The following is a 13649-nucleotide window of genomic DNA, read 5'->3' as shown; positions in this document are numbered from 1 at the left end:
ACCGTCCAGGCCTTGCTCAGCCCCATGGAGCATGTGACTCTCACAGGCAGACACTTGAATGGAAGAAGAGAGGTCCACTGTCTGGTAAAACAGAGACAGGCAAGGACTTCCAGGGGAGGACTATGGGACTCCCCAGCTGGGTGGGTTTCCTGGGCCACAGGGGCCTGAGTTCTGCCCCAAGCGGGACTGTCCATGATTCCCACTTAAGGAGATCCCGAGCTGCCAGCCTCCAAACGCCCCCCAAGAACAGACTCCACCTGCTATTCAAGAATTCCTGGCTCCTTTTCTGAACCAAAGGGTGTCCAGATGCCTTCAGCACCACCCTCCTCACTGTCAGCCTTGGTGGGGGCACCTCCCTGGCCTGTTGGAGCTTCACTGCTCAGATCAGACCCGTGGACACTGCTGGTCACCTGTGCTCCTGTCCTTGCCCTTTTCCTCCTCTTCCCTCTACCAGGACCATGGATTTCTGGGGCTATGTCCCCATGATTACCATGGAGACAGAGTGGGAAGATGCTGTGGATGGCAGGTAACTGCCCAGGGATAAAGAGGCAGATGCCAGAGAGGCTGGGAGGAGGTGCAGGCCCCAAGCCAAGCCCCAGATTGAGCGTCAAAGGCCTTGAGTCCCAAAACTGGGCTGAGAGAACAGCTCCTTGGAAATCCTCCAGGCCTCAGTCCCTGACACCCCCTCACCTGTTACAGTGAGGGGTACACTTTTCTCTCTGGGCTCACTCAGGTCATTTAACACATAATTCCTGAGCACTCGCTGTGGACCAGGTCATTAAAGCCCAGCATCCACACCGGAAATCTCGGAGGGACAGACTCAGACCGCCCTGCCCCACTAGGAGATGCTAGAGGCAACCCCATATTGCCGTGTTGGCTGCTAAGGCAGAACCACTGGACGGTGAATCTCAAGGCTGTGGATTCTTCAGTTGCAGGCGAGTGATCCATGCCAAGGGTCCAGAAAGTTCCCAGCACCATCAGCATCTCTTATGTCCTTGAGGACTGGCCAACTGGGCAAACTTAGGATGGGGCTCCCTTGGGATTTACCACAGAGCCAGTCCCTGCTAGCTTCTGTCTGTGAGGCCCTAGCTCTTCCCCTTCTCCACAGGAAGAGCCCACACCTCCCTTCCTCCACCCCCAGCAAAGCTGAACTCAGGGGCAGGGGCTGTGAAGCCCTCCTCATCCTGCCTCCACCCCTCCACATCAGGGCCCAGCAGTACAGTGACTTCTGGGGACACACTCTGTGCATTTCAAGCCCTGTCCAGATGCAGGGGTTGTTATTATTACTGCCCTTCCCCTGTGGGGACCAGGGGTCCTACTGCAGACTGGAGCATATGGGAGAACATTGCTGTGTGAGGTACATTGAGAGTCAGAAGATTTGGAATTGGGTCCTGGCTCTGCCCTCCCTCCTCCCCCCTAGAGACCTTGGATAGTTCTCTTGGCCTAATGGAGCCTTGGTGTTGTCATCTGTGAAATGAGAGCATTAGCCTGAGGCGCTGACACAGCGGAGGCATTAATAAAGGCTGGAGGAATGAATGCTGAGTGAAATAGTACAAATCCCTGCATTCCTAACGACTATGAGCACCCAGCCTCTGCCTTCACTGGGCCAGAGCCCAAATGCTGCAGGAACCCGGGTTCCTATGGGCCTCCCCTTTCGGAACACTCATCCCCTTCACTCCCTCTCTTTCTCCAAACTCCCCTCCCCTTCCCTCTTCCTAACCATGCCGCCAGCAGGTCAGTGAATCCCCTTTAATCCCGAGCTACCAGCCATACTAATTGCTTTCTTTCTTGTCCTGATTTGTCTTCTAATGCAGGAGACCAGGTTTCAATTAGATAAGCAGGCAGTTGTTCCAAGAACAGGTGACTGGGAGGGAAATGGCCCTGCCCTGGAAGAGGCCAAGGAAGTCTACAGGGACCAGGGATCAGCAAGGCAGGCAGCTCCGCACAGTATCCCCACAAGTCGCCAAAGTCATGAACACCCAGAACCTAAAAATGTGACATTATTTGGAAACAGGGTGTTTGCAGATATGATTAAGAGTAATTGTTAAATAGTTAAGGATTGAAATGGGATCACACTGAATTAGGGTGGGTCCTAAGTCCAATAGCTGGTATCCTTCTGAGGAGAGGAGACAGACACCGGGAGACAGAGTCGATGTGAGGACAGAGGCAGAGACATAATGCTGTGAGGACAGAGACATAATGCTGCCACAACCCAGGAGCCAGGAGAAGCTGGAAGAGGCTGGAGTCTAGAGCCTTTGGAGGGAGCACAGCCCTGCTGGCATCTGGATTTCAGACGTCCAGCCTCCAGAACTGAGAGGGAATAAGTTTGTTGTTTAAGCCACCTACTATAACATTGCCAACCTTTGAATATGTTTTTTTCTCACTCTGACCAGGTAGATCAGCTGGTTAGAGCATTGTCCTGATAGGCCAAGGTTTCGGGTTTGATCCCCAGTCAGGGCACATACAAGAATCAACCAATGAATGCATAACTAAGTGGGGATCAACAAATGGATGTTTCTCTTTTCTCTCTCTAATCAATAAATAAAAATTTAAAAAATAATAGGTTGTTTTCTCTGCCTTAATTCTTTTTTAAAATTTTATTTATTGATTTTAGAGAGAGAAACATCAATGTTGAGAGAAACATGGATCAGCTGCCCTGACTGGGAACTGAACTGGCGACTTTCTGGTGCCTGGGATGATGCTCTAACCAAATGAGCTACACCAGCCCGGGCAACCTTCCTTAATTCTTCAGTCCTTGACATTAAAAGCTAACTTCTAACCAGCCTTTAAAACTGAGCACAGGCATCACTTCTTCCAGGGAGTCTTCCTTGATTTTCCCATTATATTGTACCACCAGCCTGGCTAGGGATCCCCTCCTCTCTATTTCCAAACCTGGAAATGTAGGCTTTACCAAACCATATTATGATTGTCTATTTTCCCACTAGGTGGTAAACACCTTGAAGATTAGAGTGGAGTCCTTACCTCTTCAGGCTTAGGTACCAGCCCTCTGCACTGTATGTGGTGGGACTGTGATCTAGGAGACCCCCCTCCACACACACACACACACACACAATAATAAGACAGGAGGACACAGTGTCTTCTGCTCAACCACTGAGACACACCAGCCGGGCTCTGTGATTTTTTTTTTTTTTTAAGTAAAAATGAATTCAGGCTGGTATGGCTCAGTTGGTTGGAATGTTGTCCCATAAACCAAAAGGTCACCAGTTCAGTTCTTGATCAGGGCATATACAGTCGAGGAGCATACAGGAGGCAACTAATTGATGTTTCTCTCTCTCTCTCTCTCTCTGTCTCTCACCCCCCCCACCCTACCCACCCCCCCCCCACCCCCCACCCCCCGGGCGCGCTCTGGCTCCTCCTCCCCTTCCCTGTCTCTAAAATCAATAGTAACACATATTCTCAGTGAGGATTTTAAAAACATGAATAAATAAATATAAAAATGAAGTCAACTGACTTATTCTCCAACTTAAAGCCCAGCCCTTCATTATACTATCCCCACCTCAAACTCTTCTCTTAGCACTTAGTTTATGTGACTTCCTTGCATCCTTTCTGCTCCGCCCTGAGGCCGGTGACAGCAGGGTGTGGTGGAAAGGGCCCAGGGGCAGAAGTTAGTTGTAGTGCAGCCCTGCCACTCTCTTGCAATGTGACAGTGGGCTCTTCCAAGGGGAACCCTCTCTGAGTCATGTCCCACCTTGTCTAATTTCCTCATCTGCAATGCCTTTCTTCCCTCCAGAAGAGAGAAAATTTGGGAAAGATCTGTAAACATTTCTATGCCTCCCAATAGCTTACCATGTGTCAGGTTCTAGGCTAAACACTTGATATGCAAAACCCTATGAAGTAAGTGCTATGGTTATCTCTATTTTATGGAGGGAAACCTTGAATTTCAAAGGGGTTATGGCAACTTGATTGAGGTCACAGAGCTGGTTCCTGGCAGAGCACACACCTGAGCCTACATTAGTCTGGCTTCCAAGTTCATCCTCTGAATCATTTTGTTATACTGGGCAGGGGATGTGTGTCACTTTTTTTAGAATTGATTGTGAGAAAGTTAGGTTCAAATTGTTATTACTTTTAAAGAGTATTAGGTAAGTAATGCTTATCTGTATCTTAACTAGGGATCAACCCAGTTCCCCAAACTTTAAATCCAAGATTCAAAACTAACCACCTAGGGGTCAAAAGACAACCCTCAACATCCTGTTTGTCTTCAGGTCCCCAGGCTGACCTGGACCAACACATCTGTATATGTTTCCTTGACAGCTCTCCCAACACCCTCTCTATGGGAGTGTCTGACTGAAACAGGATCTAAGCCCTATGAAACTGTGAAGGATTTCCAGCCAGACTATAATGTAGGGAAGCAGAGAGTGCTAGCTGAAGATGAAAGGAAGGTCTGAGCATCTTGCTGACCCACTCAACCTGTAGAGGACACCCCAGCCACTTCCAGACACTCTTGCTGGGCTTCAAGTAAGCACAGCCATGGAGAAGTAAGCCATCACTCACCTCTCCACTCAACCACTTACTCAACAGTTTAAGTGACTACCAAGTGCTTAGCATAATTTTTGTTTACAATAGGTTCTGGAGACATATGAAGCAGACTCTGCATCAAGGAGTGCTCGTCTAGTGAGGAAGACAGACATGCACAATTGAAAGATCATCATTATGCAATAAGATGGTCCTGTAGGAGCCCTGGCCGAGTGGCTAAAGTGGTTGGAGAGCCATCCCTACACCAAAAGGTGGGGGTTTGATTCCCCATCAGGGCACATACCTAGGTTGCGGGTTCGGGGCATGTATAGGAGGCAATTGATTGATGTTTTTCTCTCCCTCAAATCAATTTAGAAAACCAATATCCTTGGGTGAGGATAACATAGAAAAAAAGATGGTTATATAAGAAAGAAGCACAAGAGTTGTCATAAGGCAGTAACTGCAGTACTTCCTACTTCTGTGAGCCTGAGCAAGTTTCACCTAAACTCTCTGAGCCTCAGTGGCCACATCTGCAAAATGGGGGCTATGATAGGGGTTGTAATGACCAAAGGAGATAGTGTACGTGAAGGTGATTTACAAATCAAAGAGATTACTATTGCCTCATGGGTTTTGAAAATTAAAAGGGAGTTCTGAAAGCAGAGTGCTATTATTGTTCCATAGGGAATAAGAATTAAAATGCTTTAAAATGCATGCAGACCCATGATGCCCTCTGCCTGCATGCTCTTCCCTCTGAGAGCTCTGTACAGCTCACTCTCACACAGCCTCTAAGTATTTCCTCAAATGTCACTTTCTCACTGAGATCCATCCCACCCACCCTATTTAATAATGCAAACATCCTCTCTTTCACCCCTCAGCACTCCACATCATCTAACTCTAACAGATGTTTTGCTTTCCCAAATACTATTATACTAATATACTCCAAACTAATATACTCAGTAATTACTTTTATATTTATTTTTACCACTAGAATGTAAGTTCCCAGAGAGCAGGGATCTTTGTTTTGTTTACTGACATATTTGCAACCAAGATGAATGCCTAGTACATAGTTGGTGCTCAATAATATTTATTCAATTAAATAATTAAAAGCAAGATGCATATTGAATGGTTAGCATGCCAGAAGACATTCAGAGAAGAGTGAGTACAGGAAAGAAGAATACAGAAATCAGTAGCCTAGTCTGGAAAGATGGTGGCTGAGACATTCATGAGCATATTGTGAAACATAGTTATATATTATTGCAAAATAAATTATCCCAAACGTAGTCTCTTAAAACAACAAAAATTTAGGGTCAGGAATTCGAACAGCTCAGTTGGGTGGTTCCGGCTCTGGGTCTCTCAAAAGGTTGTAGCTAAGACCTTAGCGGTGGCCACAAGGCTTGTCCAGGGAGGAAAGATATGCTCCCAAGATGGTCTATTCATAGGAGATCCCAGTTACTTGCAGTGCAGACCTTCCTACAGAACTGCTTGAGTTTCTTCATGACATGACAGCTGTCTTTCCCAGAATGAGTGATCCAAGAAAGAACTGAGTGGAAGTCATGATATCCTCTATGACCTATCTTCAGAAGTCACCATCTGTCATTTAGGCATTATTGTACACAGGTCTTCCCTGTTTAATGTAGAAGGAGGTGGGGAGAGTCGAGGTCCATCTTGGAGGCTGGCCACCACAGAATGCAACTAAGGAAGGATTCAGAATGTGTGGAAGGCAGCATGGCTGTCTGGAAAGCAGTCTTCGCCTCCCATCACCTCCCTCCAGCTCACCAGAGAAGATTGGCGAAAGGGCAGATTTTGTGCCCTTAGTCATCCAGAGTGACCCAGACCTTCAGCTATGTGTATAATGTATATCGCCCAAGGAAAGATGTGTATGGAAATATCTTTGTTTCTCGGGGAGCGGGTGGGGCTGACATCCTCTTCTTGGGACCCTGGGTGCTAGTTTCTGCTTGTCAATACACTGCTCTTGTTGACTCTGCCATAAATGAATGTAAGAACTGAGGGAGCTCTGAGTCCAAGAAGGAATAGCCACATGACCTGAGAAAGATGGCCAGGAAACAGAACACCTGCCAGACCCTCAGAAATCTCCCACCTTCACTGAATAGCCAGCCTTATTAAGTGGTCAGAAGCAGCTGCATCAGTTAGGAAAGAGTCCTTCTCAAGGAAGGATTCACAGGAAAAGAAAAAGGTGAAAGTCAGGAATAACTTTCAGAGTAGAAGAGTCCTAGAAATGATATGTTACATCCCTTTCTCAGGCAGGACCATAGTTCGCCCCCCAAAAAATGGGTGGCATTTACTCCTGCCATCAATGGCCCCAAAAGCTTTGGGGATCTTCTAAGTGTGAGGTTCTTTGGCCCTTTCTACAGGGGAAGAAGACAGAAGTCCCCCAATCCTTGTGCACTTGTATGTTCTCCTTCTTTTTCATTTTAATAAAACATGGCCTGTGCAGAGTGCAGCACAGCATATGTCAATGCCAATCAAGAAGGCTCCAACCCTGAGGAAGTAGATGGAGAAACTGGAAAACCGGGAAGAAAAAAATGAGGCTGTGCAAAGCCATCACCATTAAGACCAATATCTCTTCCTGGCTTGCATGTGATAAGATGGGAGTTCAGCTGAACCTAATTCAAAGAGATGACAAGCAACCTGAACCCCTCTCGCCCGAGATGAGTAAGAGCTTCTGATAGGTGAGTACCAAAGAGTTGTGGTGCAGATAAGGGGAGAGTGTAATAAATGTAAGCTTGAATCCTGTGAAAGTTATAGAAATGCGCTTAACTTCAGAGATGTGAAATCAGGTGCTGAACTACTGCAAAAGGAAAACAGCTAAAAATGTTCCCTCTAGAGTTTCTTAATAACCATCATTAACATTAACATTTATGAGGTGCTTCGCCAGGGACTCTCACATCTCTTGTATCCATTGGCTTAATACAATAACACAATGACGTAAGTATTACCATCACCACTTATAGGTGAGAAGCCCAAGATGATAGGGGTTAACCAACTTGCTTATGGTAGCAAGCTGGTAAATATTAAAGTTGGGATTCAGATTCTGGCCATCTAACTCCAGAGCCCACAGGCTTAACTAGCTTTCTGTGTTGTTTTTAAACAGTTTAAATAAGGGACTGAATGCTGGTAAATGCCATTTATAAAACTCGTGGTGAGGTTAGAAGTCTGCTAGCTTAGTTGGCCCTGCCTCCCTCCTGTTCCTGCCTCCCTCCCTCCAATCTGTGCACACTGCTTGCTGAGGTTCTTCCCAGTGCATTTCTTCCAAAGGTGCCCAGATCCAGGTACAGAACCACACGTCTTAGATGGTCCTCAACTTTAAGAATCTCAAGAAGTGTATTTCATCCATCCTTTCCCCTCTGCTGTCTCCTCCTCCTTTCCTGGTATCACATGCAAAGTTCACTGTCACTTCAGTGTTTCAAAGAACGTTCCTTCTTATCCCTATTCTTCTCCCTTTCTTATTCTGGGTGCCAGTTACACAGGTCAGAGAGCTATTGCTTTAGCATCTGTCTGACTGTGACTCTCACCCTGCATTTAGCCCTGTGGCCTTGTGCAAGCCACTTACCTCTCGAAGCCCATGCTTCTTCCTGTGTAAAGTGGGGATAATAATGGTGCCTACACAGAGTTATTGCAGGATCAAGAGCTGAAATAAAAAGCACATTTCAAGTGCTCAGCACAGTGCCCTGCACAAATAGCAAGTGCATGTTGAGATGGTGAGACCAGTGATGGAGGGACTGATGAGCAGGACCACTTGTCAAAAGCAGCCCTTCTAAGGAAGTCTGTGAGCAAACCACTTTCCCAGACCAAGAGTTCCTAGAGAACTGCTAGTGATATTGCTGCCTGGGTTAGCAGGAAGAAGAGGAGGCAATTACACAGCGCATAACAAAAACAACTTCATTTCTAACGCCTTTCCCTGCTGGGCCACTTGGAATCCAAGCAATAATAGCAAAGTGGGGTAGGGACAAGAAGCCCCATGACCAATGGACAGGCCTCAGGACTCACTCCGGCTCCCCACCATCTTCAGGGGGTGTCCTTGGTGCTATGGCTGCTGTTTGGCACACTGAGCTGCACCTTGAGTTGGAGGTCAGGGCTGGTGGGGGCCTATGGACAGGACCCCAGGAGCTAATACTGCTTAACCTCACTCACCATCCTGTCTGGGAGCAGGCTGGCATGACTCAGAGGTCTCCAGGGAAAGCCTGGTGCTCCCTGTATTCTCTGCCCATCACTGCAGAAAGCAAAGAGTTTGCCATCTCCTCCTAGAAAAAGCAAAGATCCCTGTAGGTGCCATCAGATGACAAAGTTGTCCAAACTGCACTAAGCCAATGCCTTATACGTGCATGCATACCTAACACCAACCACTTACAAGGCCTCCAAGAGTCCACCTCTCAGCTCCCACCCTCATACACTGCCCACACTCTCTCAGATGCCATGTGGCCTCTGGGTCTCAGACCCGGGGGCACTGCAGCAGCACAGCCTCTTCCATCCAGAGAGTGGGGAGTCCCCAGCGTGTTACCTCTGGCTCTTCTCTGTACACCGGAGCCAGCAGGAGCCTCTGCTCCTCCACAGAGAAACATTCCCATGTCTCCTAGGGAGAGAGGAGGCTGCACCCTCCCAGGGGACATCCCAGCTTCCAAGGGTGTTGATTTAACCCATTTATCAAATTGAGGTGAAAGGAGAAAGAAGTGGGAATGTGTGCAGATCAGAAGGACAAGTTCTCTCCTTTCTCTGGACCCAAAAAGGAACAAAGCAAGTGGCTAATCTTATAGTTCTATTCCTCTACCCACAGTACTGACACTATAATCAAGCTATTTTCCAAGCCCGTGCATTTAGATAATGTGATTCTATTGTTTAAAAAAATAAAAAAGAAATCTTCAAATACGTTGGTGGTGGCTACAGGTAAGAGGCAGGATGTATTAACATTGGATTCCATCACTATTAGAGTAATTTAAAAGGCTGCAGATATCAGTCTCTTGCCCAGCACTGGTGAATAAGCCACCTGCACACCCTGAGTGGCTCCATTTAGCATCCTGGAGAGCTGGAGAGCTCATACATAACCCAAGGCCAAATCATTGGTCCTCCCAGGCCCATAAGATGCCCTATGGGAGGCGGGGGAGGGAAATGCCATGCTGGGGTTCAGCTAAATGAGAGGCCACATCCAGGGAAGGGCATCTGCTAGAGAGCGGAACCAAACTGTGCCCTTCCTTCTGTATGTGGTTTACAAGCACCTCCTAGATGCAGGATGCTCTCTTGCTAAGCAGAGCTCCTGATGGGATGGAGAAGTTTTGTTGCGGAGCCCAATCCTGCTGCTCTGGAACTAGAAAGAGCACGCCACTCCTTTTTGGGAGAACTTGGATAACGGGAGAGAGACCACCGTATTTCTGGACTAAAGGAAAAGCTTCCCTGTTTAAGGTCTGGGGCATCCAGGATGACCTCTGAGGAACCCAAATAATCTAAGATAACTACGGAGTCCCAGTAACTACAACTAACCAGGCAGCCATTCTAAGTTATTTTCAAGACCTCAACTCTTAGGTTAGTTACTATGACCTCTGACATACAATCTGGTGCTTGGGGTCCTGGCGTTATAAAACCTCAACTTTGATTCTGCCTTCCCTTCCTATGTAAGGAAGGCAGAAACACTCACTGCTGGAGATGCATAGGTATTAAGCCCTGAGGGAGAAAGAAATGCAGGGGGGGGGGCAGGTCAGAAAATATGAGTCACTGGAAAAGGTGGGGTTAGCTCAAGGAGTCTCATCATTCTCATTCTCTACCCCCCTGCACATGCCATCTGCACAGCCTGCTTCTTCAACACTCAAATGAGACTTCCCATTTGTAGGGCAGATGGAGACAGCTGTTTCCAGGCTGAGCCCACATGTTTTCCCCTTACACATGTTTGTTTGCTCAGAGAACGGTGATCTCAGGCCTGTCTCAATTCAGCAGATCAATCCCTGGTATATATGAGGTCATATTTTTTATGATCCCCTGAGCTTCCTTTCTTTCCTCTGGTTTAGAAAGAGAAACAGGAGGGTTTCTATCAAGTTCAGACTTGCCTGCATCATTGCATGTTCTAGACAAAAGTAATGTAACCTTGCATGTGAAGGTAGAAGACTGACTATCCCACAAGCAAAGTTACTGGACTTAATCACTCCTATGAGCTTCCTAGCTTATAGACCAAATCAATGCAGTCAATGTATCACTGCCAGCAGGGCACGAGTGGCTACCAGCCCGGGGGAACATAACATGCTACTAAGCTGCACTAATCACTCCTTGGTATTTCAGGAGCAGTTGAGTTAGCAGGTCACAGCACGTACAAAATGAAAGACAATTCCCTCAGAAGGGGAGGGTAGGTGGAACACATCAGGTTGGCCCCAGATGGGGACAGGTCAATCTGAAGCCATACTGGAGATTCTTAGAAAAGTAAAAAAAAAAATTATTTTGGAAAGGAGAAAGGTCCAGGAAAATCCTGGGGGAGAGGAGATCGGGCTGCAACCTTTATTGCAGCAAAGGGATTTAATCGGGGGGGGGGGGGGGGTCCCTCCATCAACAACAGTCTCACACCTGAAGTAAGGAGGAGGTCAATGAAAGACCTTAATCATGTTCCTTCCAGTCAACGGAGTTAGAACTTTTATGAGAGGTGATTTCTTAACCCAATGTACTTATGAATCACCCAGATGACCCAGCTATAGAATTAATATATACAGCACATTCCTGGACCTCAGCTTGAGATTCTCATTCAGCAGTTCTTCTTGGAAGAACCAAAAATATGCATCTTAACCAGGTTCCCAGGTGATTTAGATGCAGGGGGTTCATTAAAACAAACAAAAATGACCTTGGAGAAATGCCCTAGACCTCTACAGTAAATCAGAAACCCCCTCTCTCCCCCCAGCCCCCCCCCCCCATTACCAGGCATCTCTCATCCCCAGGCTGTGCAGGAAGGGCAGAAGGAATTGAGAATGGTCTTGGAGAGAACAAGGCTGGGGCTACCATCACCCCTACTTTACTCTAAGTCTAACCCTCTTCCTTGTCAGATGTTTGATTTCAGAGATAGCATCACACCACCACCCCTGATCACATGCCAGGAATTTTGAACACTAAGCAGAGAAGTCAAAGGCAGGGGACTGGGACCCAGCAAACCACTCACTGATTCTCTTGCAATTGGTCACATTTATCGTGGCCTCTCTCTCTCCCCACCTTCACCAAAAAGCAGGAAGGGGGAGAAAGATGAGAAGAATGATTTCTTTTTCAAGTGGTCCTAATTCCACAGGATGAATCAGGGATGTGCAGAGTATTGGCATCGTCCAAAAAACGGAGAATCACTGAAAATCTAGTTTCTGGGGAAGATCTAAGATTAGCCTGAAAGGTTTTTAGCCTGGTCACAATCCATAAGTAGTTGGATCCGCAGAAGAAACTGCAAAGATCCACCAAGTGTCTTGCACCTCACCAACCTCAGGAGCCTCCAGCACAAAAAGTACTGGGGTACCAGGTGGGGCAACAGGGACTCACTCAGACAGCTTCCCTGTGGCTGAGACAAGGACCTGTTCCCACGGAGCTGCAGTGCTGTGACTTGTGTCCAGGACGAAGCCTGTTGTGTACATGCACACGCGACTTCTTGCCTCTGCTCTTCAAGAGGAAGAGGAACCAAGCACGGGCTGCCAGCCTCAGACAGAGACAGGGAGAGGGACAGGCTCTCTGGCTCTCAGAGCTGCCTGCCTCCTTCCTCCGCACCCCATCCTACCTGGCTCTTGGTCCATTCCAGAGTCAGATAGTCCCTCTCCGCTACTGCCCCATCATCGTAGCCGTTCTCAAGTCTAGATGGGTCTGAAACCCCAGCCTCCCTCCTAACTGGATCTCAAACAGGGAGATGGCTAAGGAGAGCGTTGATTCAGGACCAAGGACAGCGGCGCATTAGAAAGCAGGAGAGTAAAGCCAGAACCCGCCTCTCCCCAGCCCTGGGCTTCGGTCCTCAGAAACTGAAAAGTCTCAGGTCGCACCAATGCAGCCTTGCAAAAATAACCCTTCTCCTTCCGTGGCGGTCGGAACCTCTGGCCAGGCGCCCTGGGGTTCCGGGCTCAGGCGCAGGGCGGAAAGTGCCCTCCGGAGATCTCCGACAGGCGGCCGCCCTCCGAAGCTGCGGCTACGTGGGGCTCGCTCCGGGTGCTCCGCGGGGAAGCTGCCCGAGCCCCGCCCGCTCGTGCCTGGGGCTATTCCTGCCCGGGCGGCGCGAAAGATGCCGAGAGGAAGGGAGAGGGGACGGCAGCCGCTGTGTTCCCGTTGCCCCCCGCCCCCACCCCCACCCCCGCTCCCCGCAAGCGGCTCGAAGAAAAGTCCGTGGAGAGCCCTACCGCAGGCGGAGCAGTCCCGGGCAGACCGCGCCAGAGTAGCCAAACTTCTGGCGGGGCTGCACCGGCCTCCCAGCTCCCTCCTTCTCCCCCTGCGACCGGACTCGGCCCGGGGCCGCCGGTCACTCCATCCGGCTGGCGCTTACCTTCAAGCCATAGGGCGCACTGGGGCAGAGACGGAGCGGGCGCAGGCTGCTCGAGGCTTCCGTCTCCCGCCGCATCAACCCTCGGCCGCCCCTCCGGCAGCCGTCTGGGCCGCCGCTTTCCTCGGCGGGTCCCCGGCTCCCGGCCCCTCCGCGCCGATCAGTGCCCCGGCGGGCAGCCGCTGGCTGGGCTCCGGCCTTCGGGAGCAGTGGACCGGGCGCGGCGGGGCGGGGCACCGGTTTGGGCGTGCGGCGCAGGAACAGGCGTGGAGGCCGCGCGGTGCGCGCCGAGGGCCGCCAGCTCGGGCTCTGATCCTAGACAGCTCCGCTGCGCCCGTGCGCCGGGAACGCGGGAGGGCGGGGCGGGGCCGCCGGGGCCACGGGCGCCCTGGGCCCCGCCCCTGGGACAGGCCCCGCCTTGCCCTACTGTGCGCCGAAGTCCAGGCTCCCAGTGCCAGAGCTCGGTGGGAGCGGCTTAGGGTCGGGGATGCAGTCTTTCCTGGCTTTGGGACAGGTCGGAACCAGGCAGGAACTGAGAGGTCGCCTACACATTGCGCTCCCCCCAGACCCTGTATATATGCAGGGCTGCTGTGAGAAGTGGCTTCAGCGCCGGCTTATCCGTTTGCTCCTTTGAAAAGTCGGAGAACTAGGACTGGTGCGGCCGGGGAGGCACCACCATCCAGGGAGTCAC

At 49.6% G+C, this 13649-nt stretch overlaps 1 protein-coding gene across 2 annotated transcripts in view; it reads right to left on the bottom strand.

The window, feature by feature from the left end:
• DRD2 (dopamine receptor D2) overlaps window positions 1–13013 on the bottom strand; it is a 61857-nt gene extending 48844 nt beyond the window's left edge. For both annotated transcript variants that reach the window (XM_070426940.1, XM_070426941.1), the window contains exon 1: window positions 12962–13013. The gene's annotated coding sequence lies outside the window, so the exon portion shown is untranslated. The remainder of the gene's footprint in view (window positions 1–12961) is intronic.
• Between the last annotated feature and the right edge of the window lie 636 nt (window positions 13014–13649).

Source organism: Myotis yumanensis, unplaced genomic scaffold, assembly GCF_028538775.1.
Source record: "Myotis yumanensis isolate MYYU_CA2020_CCGP unplaced genomic scaffold, mMyoYum1.0.hap1 SCAF_10, whole genome shotgun sequence".
NCBI lineage: Eukaryota > Metazoa > Chordata > Mammalia > Chiroptera > Vespertilionidae > Myotis > Myotis yumanensis.
The sequence above is the reverse complement of the archived record's forward strand: the minus strand, read 5'-3'. Positions and strand labels throughout refer to the sequence as shown.